The following is a 21,835-nucleotide window of genomic DNA, read 5'->3' on the forward strand; positions in this document are numbered from 1 at the left end:
TGTTATATTGTAATATTTTATACTGAATAACCCTTGCGCCAAAAAATAGGTGTGGTCATGCAACAGAATATGGGTGTGGTCATGGGTGGGTCAAAATATACATGAACTTAGCAGTGGTGTAAAAAGTCTGCCGTGGAAGTTTGAACTCTGCCACAGTGTATCCCACAAAATACATGTAATCTGACAGCATTTCGCCAAAAATCCATGCAATTTGGCAGAGATAATACAGATAATATGGCAGTAGTTTCCCCAAAATAGACTTTATCTGGCAGCAGCGGTTCCCCGAAATACACATAATTTGGCAGCGGTTCCCCAAAATATGCGTAATCTGGCAGCGGATCACCAAAAAAACATGTAGCAGCAGTGGTTCTCCCAAAATACACAGAATCTGGAAGCAGCAGTTCTCCCATTATACACAATCTGGCAGCGGTTCCCCAAAAATACACATAATCTGGCAGCTGTTTCCCAAAATACACTTAGTCTGGCAGCAGCAGTTCCCCAAAAATAGCTAATCTGGCAGCAGTTCCCCCAAAATAGGTGCCCCCAGTATAGGTAACCAGGTGAAAAGGTATCCTGTGAGAAAACGCGGAAAAGCCGCCGCGGGTGCTCAGAGCAAGGCGGCTGATTCCGCGTCTAATGCGGCAGGTTGCGCGCGTGGGCCTGCATCTGCTAGCATGACTGAACGCGGAGAAACCGCCGCATGTCCTGAGAACAAGGCGGAGGATTCCGCGTCCGACGCGGCGGTTTGCACGCATAGGCCTACATCTGTCAGTATGGCTGAATGCGGAGAAACCGCCGCATGCTCTGATAGCGGTGCGGCGGGTTCCGCGTCCACACAGCGGATGCATTACAACACATGTCTGGTGTGGCTGGGACTGATATTCCACACAGGTTCAGAAGGACGCGCGCGCGCGCTGAGAGGCAGAGCTTTTATGACAGCTAGAAGGGTGTCAGCTGACCAAACCGGTCAGCTGACAATTCTATCAGTTCTCATTGGTCCAGCACTTAGGGGAGGCGCTGGAGAGCGCTTTGGTATATATACTGGGTGCTGGTCATTTCTCTGGTGTCTGCCGTTGCGATCACTATGTGGTAGCACTCAGACCTTTTTCTCAGAATCTGTGTTGTTCTCTAGACCAGTTCCAGGGTGTTGATGACCAAGGAGCTCACACCCAAGACTAGGAATTCGCGTACGTTAAAAAGGGGCGCTGGGAAAAAAGGGCGCCGGGTTTTTAACGATAAGCATGGATAACGTTTAAAAAAATATTGTACTGTTTTTCGTTTAAAATTAATGTTTAAAGTTATAAATCATTAAATAATGTGCATTAAATTGGCAATTGTAAAAACGTTAATCTTTCGTTTAAATAGTGAAACGTATAATAACGTTTAAAAAAAAAAATTACTAAGTAACCCTCCCTGTACCTACCCCTAACCCCTAGACCCCCCTGTTAGTGCCTAAACCTAAGACCCCCCCTGTTGGTGCCTAAACCTAAGACCCCCCTGTTAGTGCCTAAACCTAAGACCCCCCTGTTGGTGCCTAAACCTAAGACCCCCCTGTTGGTGCCTAAACCTAAGACCCCCTGTTGGTGCCTAAACCTAAGACCCCCCTGTTGGTGCCTAAACCTAAGACCCCCCTTTTGGTGCCTAAACCTAAGACCCCCTGTTGGTGCCTAAACCTAAGACCCCCCTGTTGGTTTTTTCGTTTAAAAATAATGTTTAAAAAAAAATGTACTGTTTTTCGTTTAAAAATAATATTTGCAAAAAATATTGTACTGTTTTTCGTTTAAAAATAAAATTTAAAAATGTATAAATCATTAAATAATGTGTAATCATGAGAAACAGTAATAAAACATTAAGTCTCCGGGCGCCGCTTTTAAAACGTTATTTTTCTCCGGCGCCCTTTTTTCCTATCGGGCGCCCATTAAACGATATTTATTATAGGAGTGAATGGCGGCGCCCGATTTGTCCACTAGCCTCAGGCGCCCGAATTTACTGTTTCCTAGGAATTCTGCATATCATCTGTGTTATTCTCCAGACTAGTTCCAGGGTGTTGATGACTACGGAACTCACACTCAAGACTAGGAATACTGTGTATTATCTGTGTTATTATTCAGACTAGTTCCAGGGTGTTGATGACTACGGAGCTCACACCCAAGACTAGGAAATAGCTTTACCATCTAGTTATATTCAGACTAGTTCCAGGGTGTTGACTACGGAGCTCACACCTAAGACTAGGCATTGTTGATTATTTGTCATGACCTTCTGCTTTCCTGACCATTCTCCTGATCTCTGATTTGGTACTTCACTATATCTGATACTCTGTTGCCAAACCCTGCTTGCCTTAGGATTCCGTGTCTGTCTCCTGTCTCTGTATCTGATCTGTCCGTGTGTTGCCGACCTGGCCTGTCCGACCTCGAGACCTATCTCTCTCGTTAAGTGATAGTTCACAGTCTGTTAGTGACATCCCTCCATTGGTGTCACTCACACTCTAGTCCTTCCCACTCTCAGCCTGACTCCTCCCCTTGGGGAGCCTCAGGCCAGTGGAAGGAACCTGTTCTTCGGGCAGTACTCTTACTGCCTTGCACCCTCTATACGGGTGCTCTCCTCAAAGTATTACTGTTGCACCAAACACTCTTATTACTCAGGTGTCCAGAGGTTAGAGATATATCTGATTGTCGGTGATACTGCAGATCATCAATAATCGGGTATATATCTGTATTCTCGGTGATACTGCAGATCACCGATAATCGGATCCTCTCTGAGTTACAACGATCGTTACATATCCCCAGTGGAAGTAACCAGGTCTATAGGTTTTCCCAGTGCAGGTATCCAGGTCTATAGGTGTCCCCAGTATAAGTAGCCTAGTCTACAGGTGTCCCCAGAATAGATAACCAGGTCTATAGATGTCCCCAGTTAAGATAGCCAGGTCTATAGGCGTCCCCAGTATAGGTGTAGCCAGGTCTACAGGTGTCTCCAGAATAGGTAGCCAGGCCTATAGGTGTCCCCAGTACAGATAGCCAGGTCTATAGATGTCTCCAGTATAGATAGCCAGGTCTATAGGTGTCTCCTGTATAGATAGCCAGGTCTTTAGGTGTCCCCAGTATATGTAGCAAGGTGTATAGGTGTTCCCAGTATAGCCAGGTCTATAGGTGTCCCCAGTATATGCAGCCAGGTGTATAGGTGTGCAAAAGGTGGATCAGCGCATCACCAGGCACCTTGAACCCAAACAGAAGCTCTGCATATACACCAAAAGCAAGGCTGTTAAGTGGGAGCAGCTGACCAAAAATGAATTAAACTAGTATATGGCAAAGAAATGAACAGCGCTACTTAAAAACAGATAAGTGCCTACCTTAACAAGTTGCATGCAAGCTGTTACAGGAAACCAACATCCTCCAGTGGTAGACAGGTTATGTGTATGCTAGGTGTGTATTTTATCCCACAAGTGGGGCTTGCACTCTCTTGCAGGTAGGCACTTATCTGTTTTTAAGTAGCGCTGTTCATTTTTTTGCCATGTACTAGGTGTATAGGTGTCCCCAGTATAGCCAGGTCTATAGGTGTCCCCAGTATATGCAGCCAGGTGTATAGATCTCCCCAGTATATGCAGACAGGTGTATCGGTCTCCCCAGTATATGCAGACAGGTGTATAGGTCTCTCCAGTATAGCCAGGTCTATAGGTGCCCTCAGTATATGTAGCTAGGTCTATAAGTGCCCTCAGTATATGTAGTCAGGTGTATAAGTGCCCCCAGTATATGCAGCCAGGTGTATAGATCTCCCCAGTATATGCAGACAGGTGTATAGGTCTCCCCAGTATAGCCAGGTCTATAGGTGCCCTCAGTATATGTATCTAGGTCTATAAGTGCCCCCAGTATATGCAGCCAGGCTTGTAGGTGTCTCCAGGAGGGGAGACAGCCAGTGAAGGAGGGCTATGGGCATAGCAGCAGTCCCCCCCCCCTTCCCTCACCTTGGGGCCCTCCTTCCTGGCTCTCCCCTCCGGAATCTGTAAAGTGTCGCACAGCGGGCAGCGGGCAGAGACTTACCGCTGTTAGCCACCGGAGGGAGCGCTGATCTGTGTGCCACTTTTCTGGGCTTGAGAAGCCCAGACTAGTGGCACACAGATCAGCGCTCCCTCTGGTGGCTAACAGCGGTAAGTCTCCGCCCGCTGTCAGCCGCTGCCCGCTGTGCGACACTTTACAGATTCCGGAGGGGAGAGCCAGGAAGGGGAGCCCCAAGGTGAGGGCCCCCCTTACATTAATTATGTTAATCAAAATAGATAGGTAATATAATCTCTTACCCACACTGTTTTAAAAGAACAGGCAAATGTTTGATTTCGTGATGGCAGCCATCTTTTTGGTTGAAAGGAGGTGACAGGGAGCATGATACACAGTTCCAACTGTCCTGTGTCCTGAGCACCTCTCCCAGTTGCTAGGCAACGTGAATAACAACATAGGACATCCCATCATGCTCTGCACAGCATCAGGGAAAAAAAGCCCGGGCTTTTTTTCTTTGATGGGTGGAGCTTAGTTAAAAATGCAGCTAAAAATGATGCTTTGGTAAGAAAAACAAAGTTCTGATGCTGTGCAACTGTTAAAGAAACACCAAGCCTTTTCAGTTCTGCTGAGTAGATTTTTAGTCCGGAGGTTCACTTTAAGCTTTCGGGCTTCGGTATCATGCTGTCTGTTGTCGTGAATACTTGCGTGTTAGCGCTCAGACCTTAGACTAGTTCCCGGATGTTGATGCCAAGGACTTCACACCTAGACTAGGATATTGTTTATTGTATTGATCTCCTGTGTATGACTCTTAGCTAATACTCTGACTCTGTTCCTGCCTTCTGATCCTGTACTTCCACCTATCTGCCTTACTAGTTGCTGAACCTCTGCCTTATTACCGATCACTCTTCTGCCTCACAATTCTGTACCGATACTTACCTCTCTGTTGCCGAACCTTGCCTGTCAGACCATTCTACTCACCAGTGGGCCCTCGCCACTGGTGAGGTGCTTGCTTCACCAAGCGTCTCTGGTGAAGTTATTCTTTTGTGCAGTACTGTACGTATCACCTAGGCTGCAGTACAGTCTGAGTCACCTGCTCCTCGGGTGATCACTCGGCTGCAGTACCGTCTGAATTGTCCCCTCCTCTGGAAATTCGGCCACTTCAGTATTGTTCTCCAGCTTGCTGGAGCTTGTACTCTGGTGCAAGGACAGTGTACTGATAGTACCTCACCAGCCCCTCTGGTGAGGTCTCTTTTACTATTAAAGCTACGGTTGCACCAAAACACTACACTCTCAGCTCTTTGTCTTGCTATACTGGCATTATTGGTGATTCTGCAGATCACACCTAATCTGGTATAGCGTCTGCATTATTGGTGATTCTGCAGATCACAACATAATCAGACATCTGAGCTACGACACAAGACCGTTACAGAACAACAGACCAGTAAAGATGGAGGCCCTCTGCCACCGGGTCGATGTGTTAACCACCACAGTTAATGAACTCATTAAAACGGTTAACGTGCAACAGACTCAGATTGAACAACTAGCTGACTCAGTTAACCGTTTACAAGACCTTAATGCAAGAGTGTCACCCCCTCCTGTGATCGAGCCGAGGGTGCCCCCACCTGAGAAATTCTCGGAGCATCGCTCAGATTTTTGTAATTTTAAGCATAGATGTTTGTCATATTTTGAATTACGACCCGTTTCTTCAGGGACAGAAGGTCAGAGGGTCACCTTCATTAAGACCTTATTGTCTGGGGATTCTCAGTCCTGGGCCTATAGTCTTCCTATGGGGGATGAGACCTTGACCTCGGTGGAGGAGTTCTTTAAGGCCATGGCCGTAATTTACAACGATCCTGATTTAGCAGTGACCTCGGAAAGGAAATTAAAGATTCTGAGACAGGGTCACAATCCCATTGAGGTTTATGCTGCCGAGTTCAGGAGATGGGCAGTCTCAGCCAGGTGGGGGCAGTATGCGCTTCTAGACTGTTTTTTATCAGGATTGTGTGACGCATTGTCTAATCTCATGTTGGGTCATCCAGAACCTAAGACTTTGGATGAGGCCATATCCTTGGCCATCAAGATTGATAGGCGAGTTCGCTATCAAAAGCAAACTTGGGCTAAGCCTTTAAGAAACTTTTCCTCCTGTACTTTCTCAGCTCCTACGCCTTCCTCTCCACCCACTGACGAGCCAATGCAGATTGGATATACCAAGCTCTCAGAGGTCGGGAGAAATAGAAGGTGTATAGAGAAACTATGTCTATATTGCGCTGACAATGGGCATAGGGTTTCCGTCTGTCCCAAGAAGGCGGGACTCTATCACCTAGGAGTTGCTGGAGGTACTACTCTAGGCGATCCAGATTCGCCTCTAAATAATCCGACAGTAGCCTTTGAACTGGAGAAGCAGAAGGAGTCGGGTCCCCTGACAGAGTCAGAGTTTGTGAATCCAGATTCTCCACAGGGGACTGATGAGCTATACTGCACTCTGGTGGCTGGTAGTACCACGGTGGGTGGTTCGGCCATCCCTTTAGCGGAGGACAGAATTCTTTTGCCCTGTGTGATCAGTTGGCAAGACCGAGTCCAGGAGACGCAGGCATTTTTGGACTCAGGCTCTGCCGCCAACTTAATGAATTATGATTTTGCACTTCAGCTGGGGCTTCTTCTCCAGCCCGTAGCTCAGAATCTGGTAATTACCGCGGTAGATAACTCACCTTTGCAGAACAAACAATCTCCTTCACAGACCCCAATGCTATCGTGTCAGATCGGGGCCCTCCACAAGGAAAATATTCAGTTCCTTGTTATCAAAATGGCCACCACCTCTGTGATTTTAGGGATGCCGTGGCTCGAAAAGCACTCCCCTCGTATTGACTGGGGTTCCGGGCAACTGTTGAGTTTGTCCCCTTATTGTCAGGACCATTGTTTAGCAAAGGTCACGCTTTGTACCACCAAAATTCAAGTAGAGGGGTTACCCAGTCAGTATTCCGAGTTTGCGGATGTATTTTGTCCGCGGGCAACCGACAAGTGGCCACCACATCGAAGCTTCGACTGTCCCATAGAATTAAGATCAGGTTGTATGCCCCCTAGGGGTCATTTATACAATTTGTCAGGACCAGAGAAACTGGCTATGAAAGAATATATTGCAGATAATTTGGCTAAAGGTTTTATTCGGCCATTCAAGTCCCCAGCCGGGGCTGGTTTCTTTTTTGTTAAAAAGAAAGACGGTGGTCTCAGACCATGTATCGATTATAGGGGTTTGAATAAGATTACAGTGAAAAATCTTTATCCTTTGCCCCTAATCGACAATTTATTTTCTCAAGTTACGGATGTGGGTGTGTTCACCAAACTTGATCTTAGGGGGGCTTACAACCTGATACGTATAAGAGAAGGTGACGAACGGAAGACGGCGTTTAACACGCCCGATGGGCATTATGAATATCTCGTGATGCCCTTCGGGTTGTGCAATGCCCCAGCCGTCTTCCATTCACTAATCAATGAGGTCTTCAGGGAGGTTTTGGGACGATTCGTCTTAGTTTACTTAGACAACATCCTCATTTTTTCCCGTACATTGTCTGAGCACAGGGACCATGTAAAATATGTCTTGAACAGTTTACATCGAAATTCTCTCTATGCCAAGTTTGAAAAATGCCTCTTTGAGGTTCCCCAGGTTCCTTTTCTTGGTTACATAATCTCCACTGAAAGTTTAAAGATGGACCCCGATAAATTATCTGCTGTCTTGGAGTGGCCGTGTCCTGTCGGGCCGAAGACACTCCAACGATTTTTAGGCTTTGCCAATTATTATAGATGATACATACAGGGATTTTCTTCTGTAATCGCGCCTCTCACGGATCTTACCAAGAAGGGGGCGGACACCCACAACTGGTCATCAGATGCACTGACCGCATTCGCCTCACTCAAACAGTTGTTTTGTTCCGCCCCCATCTTGAAGCATGTAGATGTGTCCCTTTCTTTTGTGGTAGAGGTGGATGCTTCAGAGGTTGGGGTAGGCGCTGTACTGTCCCAACACTCTGGCTTGCAGGGAAAATTGCATCCGTGTGCATACTTTTCCAGGAAGTTCTCCCCAGCTGAAATAAACTATGATATAGGGAATCGGGAGCTATTGGCCATCAAGCTTGCATTTGAGGAGTGGCGCCACTGGCTTGAGGGGGCTCAGCACACTATCACAGTCTTTACAGATCACAAAAACTTGCAGTATATTGAAAGTGCTAAGCGACTCACTCCTAGACAGGCCCGGTGGTCCCTGTTTTTTACTCGGTTCAACTTTATTATTACGTATAGACCCGGCTACAAGAATGTTAAAGCAGATGCACTCTCGAGATGCTTTGAGCCAGAGTCTGTGCAGTCTCTTGCTCCTGTTGGCATCCTCCCTGAAAGTATAGTCATTTCAACTTTGGGGCTTCGGGGTGATCAGATTGCCGGTGCAGGGGTTCCTTTGATGGATGGTGAAGAACAGGTGGTGGATTGGAAAGTTATTCCGGCAGACAGAGTTTGGGCTCTCCCAATTAGGTCCAGGAGGTTAAGGTCCTTCTCGCAGGGATATTCCTCTCCCTCCCGCCCTGTGATGGTTAAGGTAAACAAAATTCAGGAAGCGTGTCCAGAGTCCACGCCTAGAGGGGAGGGTACTGTAACCTGAATGACGGCAGCTGCGGCGGGCAGCACCACCGCCGCAGCTGCCTCCGCGTGTCCGCTCGTTTCCTTGGCGGCGGCGGTGGTCTGGGGGGCAACAGCGGCGGCAAACAGCTCCGCCACCGCAGCTGACCTCATGCTCCTGCCCGTCTCCCCGGCAGCTGGGACGCCGAGGACGGGGCTTTTTTTCTCCCACAGGGTCACTGTTTTGCGCGGGCGCGTGCACAGACAGGACCTTTATGCTGGGAGGAGAGGCGTCAGCTGACCTCCTGGTCAGCTGATGTCAGAGGAGTCCCACGGCGCCCGGGATTGGTTGATCTCAGGCGGCGTGCCAGTGGGGTCTTCTCTGCTTCTTAAGCCTTTGGGCTTCAGTATCACGCTGTCTGTTGTCGTGAATACTTGCGTGTTAGCGCTCAGACCTTAGACTAGTTCCCAGGTGTTGATGCTAAGGATTTCACACCTAGTCTAGGATATTGCTACATTGCTACTGTTTATTTGTTAGACTAGTTCCCGGGTGTTGATGCCAAGGACTTCACACCTAGACTAGGATATTATTTATTGTATTGATCTCCTGTGTATGACTCTTAGCTAATACTCTGACTCTGTTCCTGCCTTCTGATCCTGTACTTCCGCCTATCTGCCTTACTAGTTGCTGAACCTCTGCCTGATTACCGATCACTCTTCTGCCTCACGATTCTGTACCGATACTTACCTCTCTGTTGCCGAACCTTGCCTGTCAGACCATTCTACTCACCAGTGGGCCCTCGCCACTAGTGAGGTGCTAGCTTTACCAAGCGTCTCTGGTGAAGTTATTCTTTTGTGCAGTACTGTACGTATCTCCTAGGCTGCAGTACAGTCTGAGTCACCCCCTCCTCAGGTGATCACTCGGCTGCAGTACCGTCTGAATTGTCCCCTCCTCTGGAGATTCGGCCACTTCAGTATTGTTCTCCAGCTTGCTGGAGCTTGTACTCTGGTGCACGGACAGTGTACTGATAGTACCTCACCAGCCCCTCTGGTGAGGTCTCTTTTACTATTAAAGTTACGGTTGCACCAAAACACTACACTCTCAGCTCTTTGTCTTGCTATACTGGCATTATTGGTGATTCTGCAGATCACACATAATCTGGTATAGCGTCTGCATTATTGGTGATTCTGCAGATCACCACATAATCAGACATCTGAGCTACGACACAAGACCGTTACAGTACTTATGTATGTGAGCTCCACGCTATGGGGTGAGTGGGTCCCAGGCTGAAAAATATTTGGTGGGCCCTTAGTGCCCAAGTCTGACCCTGTGAACAGTAATCCTATGGATCCTTTTCCAGTTCACTGAGTTTTCCTGCTCTCTTGCAGAGTCTTAGCACTATTCCATCAGCACTTTTGGAAGCCTCTACTAACAGAAGACTAAAGAATAAGTTTGAAACATTTGTACTTTACATGACATTTATGATTGTAATTACTTGATGTGACATAAACCTATAAGAAGGGTGTCATTACTGATGTGTGTTAAGTAGCCGTACACTGTACACATTTTTTTTGCCCAATTAGACATTCGATTAGACAAAACATCTGATCGATCGTAAATTGAAGTGGATTTAAACATTTGCAATGTATCATAATTATGATCAATAAATGATGTCGCCCAATCAATAATAAGGCGCTAAAATTGGTCAAGAGATCGATCCCCAATGTTGGTCTTCATTTCGTTTTTACAAAAAATTGATTGTTATATTGATCATAATTTCGATCAAATGATGATCAAAACCAAAATCGATTGGTAATTGAACAGCGTATAGCCAGCTTTACATAGCTTGGTAAGTGACAGAGCACTTTAAAGATCAGGATCCACAGGAGCAGTTTCAGCCACATTTTGCAATCACCGGTGATTCCAAAACTGATGGGCTAAGGAATGGCAATTTAGGTGATTCCAGAGGAGCGATTGCAATTTCCCTCAATCGCACATTTTTGGACCATTTGGGATTTAATACAAATCTGCATATATTCCCAGGCAGGAGAGGCCCCTAGCACACTAAAGGCTTGATTCACAAAGCGGTGCTAACAGTTAGCACCCTGGTGAAAAGCCCCTTATCACGCCTAAACTCAGTTTAGGCATGATAAGTTTAGGCGTGATAAGTTTAGGCATGATAAGTTTAAGCACCAACTGGGTTAGCACCGCAGTGCACAGCTGATCAAAAGTTTTGCACTAGCAAAGTTTGGTGTACTTTGCATAGAGTTTAATGGCGCTGCTTTGCGCGCAGGACTTTGCGCGCGATCTAAACTTATCTAAACGTATCACGCATAAACTTATCACACCTAAACTTATCATGCCTAAACTTATCACGCATAAACTGGCTTTTCACCAGCATGGTGCAATGGTTATTGCGCCTAAAGTCTCTAACTGTGTTAGCACCGCTTTGTGAATCAAGCCCTAAAACTTAACTTTTATTCAATTCAATTAAAATACAAATGTAAAATATGTACATGTTTGCTCCCCGAGTATTTATATTTGTATTTTCTTTAACAAAAATTATAAGATCACTGCAAAAACACTTTTCAATTGCTGTACAAAACAAATTTTTCACCAATTTTACCAATTTTGCACCAATTGCACCGATTTTACTACTCAGAACTAGAAAAACAAAAAAGGAAATTTATCAATATACAAATTGTCAGCATTAAATTCAAAAACACTTTTAAATCACCAAAAATCACTTTGGAGTCTGGAAAATGCACAACAGGATGAAAAGTCACCCAGATGGTCAAAAGGCACTCAAACCTTGGCTCTTAACACAGTGAGGCACATGATTTAGACTGAGGAAGTGGGTGGGGACCCACGAAACGCATTGCCAGTGCTATTAAAGTTCATTTTTATATGAATTTGTCTTCATTGAGGTAAGCCACCTCAAACTTTATTTTATTGTTTTAAATACATTTTATCATTTTCTGGGCACCTTTTCATCCTGTTGTACATTGTATTAGGCTCAGGGTAGGGGATACCCTTGGACAGGGGCGTAGCAATAGGGGATGCAGAGATTGCGACCACATCAAGGCCCTTGGGCCAGAGGGCCCCGTAAGGCCCTCCCTAAACTTCAGTATTCACTCTCTATTGGTCCTGTGTTCATAATAATTACTTCTATAGATACTTTGAATAGTGGTAATCATTAACAAGCTGTTCCCCATTCTCTTCTTGGCTTGCACATCTGACACTGTAGTTGCCATTGGCAGGTTTTGGTGTGCCGTGTCAATTATTATGTATAGAGTGCTTGGGGGGCCCCAATGTAAAACTTGCATTGGGTCCCACAGCTCCTAAGCTACGCCACTGCCCTTGGATCCCGTTTATGGGCCCCTATGGCCTTTTTCTCAAAAAGTGCAACCATCTTTGGCTAGCCTAAACCCCCGAGTGCAGTTGGGTTTGTTGATTTCCACCTGCCTGCAGTGGTTGGTTGCCCCTTTGCAACCTCCCTTTGTGAGTACCCTCTGTTTATATTTTTTGCTTCTTCTCTCATTTGTGACGTACTGCACCATTTGGGCTCCCGGTGTCTTTTTGTCTTTTCGTTCCAGGGTGACTGTTCATACTCTACTTTGTCCACTCCGGAAAATGCTGCTAAAAACATTACTAAAGTAAGCTAGCTATTGTGTTTTGTGATTTTTAGTAAGCATCAGCCGTAAGGCAGCTGTTAGCTAATCAGTGCATGCATCTTAGTGAGAAGGTTTTTCTAAAAGGTTACCTGAAAAGTATTTCAAGAAATCCAGTTCTGTGCCATGACTGACTGCCATCTAGTGCCTGTACATGGCTTGACACTCATCTTTACTGATTCCAAATTTAACTTAAAGGACACCTGAAGTGTGATTAATATGGAGGCTGCCATATTTTTTTCCTCTCAGGCTACTTTTACACATGGTGCGGTGCAATTGTCCTGCAGCAGAATAACCCAGGGCAGGACGATCGCACCGCACCATTTCAATTTGTATATAACCTTGAGGCAGAGAATGCTGCTGACAGGGTAATATGAGTAGCACTGCCCCCCCCCCCCATGCGATCAATCGTTTACACTTACCATATCGTTATAAACTTGCATTGCTGAATCATTCATGTGGTAGGCATGCATCATACGGCAACGCACTGCAGAGTTTGAGTCAGCCTTGCATAATTTTTGCTACTTCCGTCACGTTGCACCATAGCATGTAAGTCCCCATAGACTTACATTGCCTTCGCGGCAAGCTGCGCGGGGGAGAGTACCGTGATGAAAGGGAACACGGTAAGTGTGAAAGGAGTTAGGGGTTGTTAAACTTTAAATACTTACCTAATCAGCCAAACAGGTGATCACTCTTCCCCCCTTGGAATAGCAGCTATGGCAGGTTTTCTTTTCCAAATCTCTCAGCAGTCACAGCCTAATGGGTGGCTTCTGAGCTGCGTCAGCCTGTAATGATGCAGGTGGAGGTTTATAAAGAGCTTTGGCAGACTTCGGACACATGACCATGACTGCGTTCCTGAGGAGGAGAACAGATAATGCAAAGAGGTATGTGGATCCACCATGAACATACCTTTGTGTTTACTTTAGGTAGATTTGGGTCACGTATACTTTCAATCAGCTGGAAATTTTCACAACAAACTAGTAGTCTATGTAGATACCCCTCTGTTCCATTTTTGCTATTTGAGACAATGGTCAGTGATCATTCTGGCCAATAGTGTGCTGTGAGACAGGGACAATTCATTAAAATTCTGCTGGGCTGAGCTGTTGTTCCCTACTTTAACCCTCATGGTGGAAGCCTCTCCCTGGTGTACCACACCAGGGAGAGGCTTCCACCTCCCACAACTCGTGATTCGTGATTACATGCAGTTAATCGACTCAAAACCGCACTCAAGTTGGATATCTGTTTCTATTTGTGATCATGAGTCAATTTGTAAGTGGGCAGAGTCAAATTCGTGATCACTCGAATTTGTGATTGAGGGTATCCGAGCATCACTGCTGCTAACAGCTGGCAAAAGTGTGCATCCCTCAGATGTGTTATATCAGACTAGTAGACCTAAGCCCGTTTAAAAACGGGCTCTAGGTCTGTGTTTCTGGGCGCGCGCGCGCCCGCCACCTGCTGCCCGCTCACCTGCCGCACATTGGGCCGCCCACTCACACGCCGCACACCCAGACGCCCGCTCACACGCCACCCGCTCGGCTCCCTGGCCCCGTCCCCGTCCTCCTGTCTCTGTGAGGCTGGGTCCATGCTAGGCACAAGGGCAGTAGCAAAAAGCATGGACAACGCTACACAGAGACAGGTGTACACAGGGAAATAAGGGTTTTATTATATAGGCTAGTATCCTGGATTTATTGCAGGAAGTTTTTACTGCAGGTACAGCACATGGCTGCAATTGCATGACTGCTATTTCACTAACCTTTAGATTTAAAACCACCAATTTAATTAGTAGATTGTCAGGCTCCAGGCCAATTCATTGTGGACAACAGCAACATGGCCACACATCTGTTGGCTACAGGAAAATTATCATGGGGCCCCCTGCAGATTAAACTTGTCACACGTTGTGGCCAGTAAACTCTTTACCCCGACACCTCACACATGGGCCTCAATTCACTAAGCTTTATCAAACACTTTATCAAACGTTTGATAATTTACCTCATGGGAAAAAAATCTAATTTTGAATTCACTAAGGTGTTATATTTATCAAATGTTTTAACGATAAAACGTTCAATAAATCTATAAAACCTTAGTGAATTCAAAATTAGATTTTATCCATGAGGTAATTTATCAAACGTTTGATAAAGTGTTTGATTAAGCTTAGTGAATTGAGGCCATAGTGGGCTATCATCTCTTTATCCAGCAACCCCCCACTCTCACAGTGGCCAGTGATGTCTTTACATCCCTCCCCCCGCCCTCTCCTTCTCTGATAGTGACAAGTTATCTCTTACCACAGACTGAGTCATCTCTTATGCTGGGAATACACGTTAAGTTTTTACTTTAGATAGATGGGTTCGATAGATAAATTCCAACCTGTTGGATCTGGTCGATTCTACTTTCGTTTCGATTCTCCTCATTCAAGTGAATGTAATTGATAAGAAAAGATAAGGAATCGAGAGGGGAATCGAGCAGTGAATCGAGAGTAGAATCGATCGAAAGCGAAAACGACGGCAAAAACGAACGCAAAAACGCATCGTGTATTCCCAGCATTACCAACCTACTCACAGTACCCTTCCACCCAGGCACATTGTGGCCAGTCATCTCTTTACTCTATTCACCACCCTGCCGGTTGTTGCCATTAATAACTTTACCCCCAGTGTTGTGGCCAGTCATTTCTCATTCCCCATACAGCTTAGCTCAGGGAGCGCTGTCTTTTACCTGATCTACTGCATGCTCCAGAGGTGTCCTCTTCCTCCCTTGAGCCGCACTGTATGCTGCCATCCTGTCATGTCATCATGCAGTGCAGCTCCTGGGAGGAAGAAGAGACCCGATGAAGCACACACCAGATCAGGTAAGTATGACAACACTTTCAGTGCTGCATTGGGTGGGAGGCCAAGTATACCTGGTTGCAGCGCCATTGCACTGTGTTATCTCACACAAGTTAACTTGTGCGCAGTGGCCAAGAGGTTAAGCAACCCTCATTTTAATTTGTGGGATGCAAGCATTTGCCAAATATTAGGAGACAATTTTCAAAACAAATCACTTCAGGCTCTAAACCAGCGATTTTGGAATCTGCTGGAATTGCGAATTCCACCTAGGGATTCTGAGCTTCATATGGAATTCCACATAACTGAGATTCTGTACCATTCCACTATTTTACATTGAAGGCATTTGTGTCAAATTTCATGGTTAATTCTATGCACAAATTCTGAGCAATCTTGTGCTCTATTGAGAACATATTTTCACTAATATGCACTAGCCATAACAAATTTTAAGGTGTGGAAATATATTATCAATTCTTACAATTTCGGCTATGATTGGCTAATACTTAAAATGAAAATCCCAAATTAGAAATTTTGCTTGATTTCTGATTCAGAATGCTGAATTCTGATGCAAAACTCATAAGTTGCAATCTTACTAATCCCTACGCTCCTCTGCTATTCAGGACTCTCCAACCTTAGTATCAGGGCCAGTATGTGTTAGTCATATTGAGTTCCCCGAACCTGTCCTCAAGGCCCATCAACAGAGCATCTTTTGCCATGTTGGTGGGCCTTGAGGACAGGGTTGAGAAACACTGATTTAGTACATTTAGTAGCGTATGACTGGATAGAGTCATATATGACGAACATACAGGATATAGAGGGTAGAAAGAACTGCTTGGGAAGCTTCCCCTCATCCCAACAGTGGTGTCTATGGACTAGTGTTGGGCGAACATCTAGATGTTCGGGTTCGGGCCGAACAGGCCGAACATGGCCGCGATGTTCGGGTGTTCGACCCGAACTCCGAACATAATGGAAGTCAATGGGGACCCGAACTTTTGTGCTTTGTAAAGCCTCCTTACATGCTACATACCCCAAATTTACAGGGTATGTGCACCTTGGGAGTGGGTACAAGAGGAAAAAAAAATTTAGCAAAAAGAGCTTATAGTTTTTGAGAAAATTGATTGTAAAGTTTCAAAGGAAAAATTGTCTTTTAAATGCTGAAAATGTCATGTTTCTTTGCACAGGTAACATGGTTTTTACCGCCAGGCAGTCATAAATGTAATAAAGATAAGAGGTTCAATAAACTGGGACCGGTAACGCTAACCCAGCAGCAGCAGCAGCACACGTGATGGAACAGGAGGAGGCGCAGGAGGAGAAGGCCACGCTTTTTGAGACACAACAACCCAGGCCTTGCATGAGGACAAGAAGCGTGCGGATAGCATGCTTTTTACCGCCATGCAGTCATAAATGTAATAAAGATAAGAGGTTCAATAAACAGGGACCGGTAACGCTAACCCAGCAGCAGCACAGAGCACACGTGATGGAACAGGAGGAGGCGCAGGAGGAGAAGGCCACGCTTTTTGAGACACAACAACCCAGGCCTTGCATGAGGACAAGAAGCGTGCGGATATAGCAGCAATGCTTTTTGCCGCCATGCAGTCATAAATGTAATAAAGAGAAGAGGTTCCATAAACAGGGACCGGTAACGCTAACCCAGCAGCAGCACAGAGCACACGTGATGGAACAGGAGGAGGCGCAGGAGGAGAAGGCCACGCTTTGAGACACAACAACCCAGGCCTTGCATGAGGACAAAAAGCGTGCGGATATAGCAATGCTTTTTGCCGCCATGCAGTCATAAATGTAATACAGATGAGAGGTTCAATAAACAGAGACTGGAAACGCTAACCCAGCAGCAGCACACATGATGGAACAGGAGGAGGCGCAGGAGGAGAAGGCCACGCTTTTTGAGACGCAACCCAGGCCTTGCATGAGGACAAAAAGCGTGCGGATATAGCAATGCTTTTTGCCGCCATGCAGTCATAAATGTAATACAGATGAGAGGTTCAATAAACAGGGACTGGAAATGCTAACCCAGCAGCAGCAGACGTGATGGAACAGGAGCAGGCGCAGGAGGAGAAGGCCAAGCTTTTTGAGACACAACAACACAGGCCTTGCATGAGGACAAAAAGCGTGCGGATATAGCAATGCTTTTTGCCGCCATGCAGTCATAAATGTAATACAGATGAGAGGTTCAATAAACAGAGACTGGAAACGCTAACCCAGCAGCAGCACACATGATGGAACAGGAGGAGGCGCAGGAGGAGAAGGCCACGCTTTTTGAGACGCAACCCAGGCCTTGCATGAGGACAAAAAGCGTGCGGATATAGCAATGCTTTTTGCCGCCATGCAGTCATAAATGTAATACAGATGAGAGGTTCAATAAACAGGGACTGGAAATGCTAACCCAGCAGCAGCAGACGTGATGGAACAGGAGCAGGCGCAGGAGGAGAAGGCCAAGCTTTTTGAGACACAACAACACAGGCCTTGCATGAGGACAAAAAGCGTGCGGATATAGCAATGCTTTTTGCCGCCATGCAGTCATAAGTGTAATACAGATGAGAGGTTCAATAAACAGGGACCGGAAACGCTAAACCATCCCAGATGTTCATTGGTCATGTTACTTGGTTGGGGTCCTGGAGTGTTGCGTAGTCGTTTCCAATCCAGGATTGATTCATTTTAATTTGAGTCAGACGGTCTGCATTTTCTGTGGAGAGGCGGATACGCCGATCTGTGACGATGCCTCCGGCAGCACTGAAACAGCGTTCCGACATAACGCTCGCTGCCGGGCAAGCCAGCACCTCTATTGCGTACATTGCCAGTTCGTGCCAGGTGTCTAGCTTCGATACCCAATAGTTGAAGGGTGCAGATGGATTGTTAGACACAGCTACGTCATCTGACATGTAGTCCTTGACCATCTTCTCCAGGCGATCGGTGTTGGAGGTGGATCTGCACGCTTGCTGTTCAGTGGGCTGCTGCTGCATGGGTGTCAGAAAATTTTCCCACTCCAAGGACACTGCCGATACCATTCCCTTTTGGGTACTAGCTGCGGCTTGCGTTGTTTGCTGCCCTCCTGGTCGTCCTGGGTTTGCGGAAGTCAGTCTGTCTGCGTACAACTGGCTAGAGGAGGGGGAGGATGTCAATCTCCTCTCTAAAGTCTCCACAAGGGCCTGCTGGTATTCTTCCATTTTGACCTGTCTGACTCTTTCTTCAAGCAGTTTTGGAACATTGTGTTTGTACCGTGGATCCAGAAGGGTATAAACCCAGTAATTGGTGTTGTCCAGAATGCGCACAATGCGTGGGTCACGTTCAATGCAGTCTAGCATGAATTGAGCCATGTGTGCCAGAGTCCCACCAGAATCCTCATCATCCTCTTGTGAGCGTTGTGATAGTTGTTGTGATGCATCATAGTCGTCACCTTCCTCCTGGTCTGCTTCTGCTGACCATTCGCGTTGAATTGTGGAAGTCCAACGTGCACCGCTCTGGCCCTCGTCAGTGGTGGCATGAAACTCCTGCTCCAACTCCAGCTGTTCCTCCTCCTCTTCTTCGTCATAGCTGCTGGGGCCAGCGTTCCCTGAGGCGGATGGCCTGATGTTGGTACCATCACGCTGATCGTTTTCTCCTTCAGATTTCCCCAGTTGCATCATGACAGCTGTTTCCTTGATTTTTAACATCGACCTCTTCAGTAAACACAGCAGTGGTATGGTAATGCTGACTGAAGAGTTGTCACTGCTCACAAGCAACGTGGATTGCTCAAAATTTTGGAGGACTTGGCAGAGGTCCAACATGTTGGCCCAATCGGTTCCACAGAAGCTTGGCAGCTGGCCGGATGCGCCTCGGTACTGCGCCGTCATGTACTGGACCACTGCACTCTTCTGCTCGCAAAAGCGGGCTAGCATGTGCAGCGTAGAATTCCAGCGCATAGGGACATCACACAGCAAGCGATGGTGGGGGAGATTGAAGCGCTCCTGCATCTTGGCGAGTGCCCCCGAAGCAGTACTGGAAGTTCTACAATGTTTGGCCACTCGACGCACCTTCAACAGAAGATCGGCCACGCCTGGGTATGTCCTCAGGAACCGCTGAACTACTAGGTTCATCACGTGCGCCAGGCAAGGGATGTGTGTCAGCTTAGCCAACCTTAAAGCGCGAATGAGATTACTCCCATTATCACACACAACCATGCCCGGTTTCAGGTCCAGCGGTGCCAGCCACAAATCCGTCTGTTCCTTTATTCCCTTCCAAATTTCCTCCCCTGTGTGCTGCTTATCCCCAAGGCAGATTAGCTTCAGCAACGCTTGCTGACGCATGCCAACAGCTGTGCTGCACTGCTTCCACGATCCTACTGCTGCTGGGTTAGCGTTTCCGGATGAGGTACAGCTTTGAGATGCGTTGGAGGAGAAGGAGTCAGAGAGGTAGGTGCTGCTGTTATCCAGTGTGAGGGACGGCGGTGCAGCTGTTTGTGGCATGGGCAACACCCGTGCCGTAGCAGGTGAGGAATCGCTGCCAGGCTCCACAAGGTTCATCCAGTGCGCGGTAAGGGAGATGTATCGACCCTGGCCGAACGCACTCGTCCAGGTGTCAGTGGTGAGGTGAACCTTGCAGGCAACGGCATTCTTCAAGCTTCGGGTTATTTTGCTGACCACGTGCTCATGCAACTCAGGCACTGCAGAGCGTGCAAAGTGGTAGCGGCTGGGAACCACGTAACGTGGGATGGCCACTGACATCATGCCCTTGAAGCTGTTTGTCTCCACCAATCGATATGGCAGCATTTCGCAGGCCAGAAGCTTGGCTATGCTGGCTGTTACTGCCACGGCCCGGGGGTCATTTGCTGGCAATTTCCTCTTGCGCTCAAACATCTCCGACACAGACAACTGAACCGTAGCGCTGCACACGGAAGGGCTGTTGGTTGTTGTGTTTGAAGAACACTGGGAGACCTCAAGAGCACTACTCCGGAAAGTGACAGTGTCAGCGTCGTCTGATGTTTGTGAATGTTGTGAACCACGCAATGGCTGGGCTACTGCTGCTGCTGAGGCGGGTCTGGTGAACCCAAGGGAGGCAGTGTTGTTTCTGGTACCCTGTCCTGACGCGTTTGCCCAAAGAGTGGGATGTTTGGATAGCATGTGACGGCTCATGCTGGTGGTGGAGAGGTTGTTAATACTTTTCCCCCTGCTCAGGCGGGTCTTGCACACCTTGCAAATCGCCATGGTAACATCCTCAGTGCAGTCTTCAAAGAAAGCCCAGACTTTGGAGCACCTGCCTCCTTGCTGGCGATTTCTGTTTGCTCCTCTTTTGCCTCTCACTTGAACTTCCACGCTTGTGGTGCCTGAAATTGCGCGCCGCCTACCTTGTGGCACAAGGCGAGCTCGTGCAGCAGTGGGTTCTTCAACAGACTCATCTGTGCTGCTGCTACGACGGCGATGTTCTCGTTCACAAACAAAATCTGGGTCTCTGTCCACATTGTCCATACCCTCCTCTTCCATCTCCTCAAACTCGTCATATGTCATTGTGGGCCGCCGCCGTGGAGTAGAGCTCCCCACAACAACCTCTGCGCAGTACACTCCAACGTCGTCTTCCAGATCTTGTCGGCCGACCTCCTGCAATTGCAACCCCTCCTGCCCAAATTGCTCTGGGATTTGGGTTTCCGAGTCCTCTTCGGACTCGCCTTGTATTTCAGTGCGCGGTGCATTTCCCACAGTTAACGGTTGTGAATCCAGGCACAACATTTCTGGCTGTTCCTCCATTGACCTTTGAAAGGTGGAAGTTTGTTGGGCTCGGAATAGCTCCTGCGAATACCCCATTGTGTCCTGAGGTAATTCATCGGACTGGTTATCTGGCAGTTGTGTGCGTGGTGTCGCTGCCGGTTGTGTCAGCTTTGTGCCCACTGGCTCCTTGTAACTGGCTGAGGACTCGGACCTCGTGCGTGATGTGCTGGTGCTGCTTAACCCACTGCTGGACGCTTGAGAGGTCATCCAAGTAATTATCTGGTCCTGTTCTTTTGGATTTGTGAGGGTTGTTGTCCTGGACAACATGGGCGGTATTGAGTGGGTTTTCTTGGGTGCTCCCCTGTGGCCTGTACGTGAACCGTCAGGGGAAACACCTCTTCCCTTGCCCCTCCCTCTTTCACCGGATTTCTTCCTCATTTCACTTATCCTTACAGTACACGCTGACTGGCAGCAGTACAGTGGCAGTACAGAAATGCTATACAGTACCACTATTCCCAGCAGCGACACAGAGCACAATGCTATACAGTGACGGGTGAGCGGTGTACCACTATTCCCAGCAGCGACACAGAGCACAATGCTATACAGTGGCGGGTGAGCGGTGTACCACTATTCCCAGCAGACACAGAACAGTACACAGAATGCTATATAGTGTGGCTGAACGAGCGGTGTACTACTGTTCCCAGCAGACACAGAACAGTACACAGAATGCTATATAGTGTGGCTGAACGAGCGGTGTACTACTGTTCCCAGCAGACACAGAACAGTACACAGAATGCTATATAGTGTGGCTGAACGAGCGGTGTACCACTATTCCCAGCAGACACAGAACAGTACACAGAATGCTATATAGTGTGGCTGAACGAGCGGTGTACTACTGTTCCCAGCAGACACAGAACAGTACACAGAATGCTATATAGTGTGGCTGAACGAGCGGTGTACTACTGTTCCCAGCAGACACAGAACAGTACACAGAATGCTATATAGTGTGGCTGAACGAGCGGTGTACTACTGTTCCCAGCAGACACAGAACAGTACACAG

The sequence above is a fragment of the Hyperolius riggenbachi genome, chromosome 1, assembly GCF_040937935.1.
Source record: "Hyperolius riggenbachi isolate aHypRig1 chromosome 1, aHypRig1.pri, whole genome shotgun sequence".
Classification (NCBI taxonomy): domain Eukaryota; kingdom Metazoa; phylum Chordata; class Amphibia; order Anura; family Hyperoliidae; genus Hyperolius; species Hyperolius riggenbachi.